Here is a 582-nt window from a genome sequence, read left to right as displayed (position 1 = left end):
TACATCCGGCTCTTGCATGTCACATGCACATTCATTCATCCATTTAACTAATTGTTGCAATGGTCGATCGGACACATATATGCAACCTGTTTATTTATGCTTCCCCGCGGCACCTCTGAACTTCAAATATAACCTGACACATGAAGGAATGACCATACGACAAGGTGAACTACCTGAAACAAGCCATTGAACTCTGTCGGAGGAGAGAATGCGTTATTTGGGGTATAATTCGGCAAGCAACTGTGTTTTCATCGTCTAATCTTGCTCGATTGTTGTTCAATTGCGATGCCGGAAGAGGGATCATGTGTGTAAGATTTGTTTTGGTTGTGTTTCGTGTGTTATTTTATAGGTTTTATTCACGGATTTTGGAAATTCTCTTTATCAAGGTATGATTTTCGTTTGGTGTCTTGGATAGAGAGTTTTTTTTTCACTCTCTTGGGAATGTTTGTGTACTTTATATAGCAAATATTGTCCGGCTGTATGGATTGCAATGCAACGTGTCCAGTGTGTGAACAATACACTTTCCAGGACCTACGTCCATTATAAAGCATTTGAGAGATTATGTGGAAATGCGTTTAGAGC

At 39.7% G+C, this 582-nt stretch overlaps 1 protein-coding gene across 2 annotated transcripts in view; it reads right to left on the bottom strand.

Moving 5' to 3' along the window:
- Positions 1-285, bottom strand: part of LOC119588745 — an 18,758-nt gene extending 18,473 nt beyond the window's left edge. Inside the window, exon 1 of one of the 2 annotated variants that reach the window (XM_037937384.1) lies at positions 174-285. The gene's annotated coding sequence lies outside the window, so the exon portion shown is untranslated. The remainder of the gene's footprint in view (positions 1-173) is intronic. The other variant, XM_037937385.1, reaches the window with a different exon arrangement.
- Between the last annotated feature and the right edge of the window lie 297 nt (positions 286-582).

The sequence above is a fragment of the Penaeus monodon genome, chromosome 24 (genome assembly GCF_015228065.2).
Source record: "Penaeus monodon isolate SGIC_2016 chromosome 24, NSTDA_Pmon_1, whole genome shotgun sequence".
Classification (NCBI taxonomy): Eukaryota; Metazoa; Arthropoda; class Malacostraca; order Decapoda; family Penaeidae; genus Penaeus; species Penaeus monodon.
This window is presented reverse-complemented; position numbering and strand designations above follow the sequence as displayed.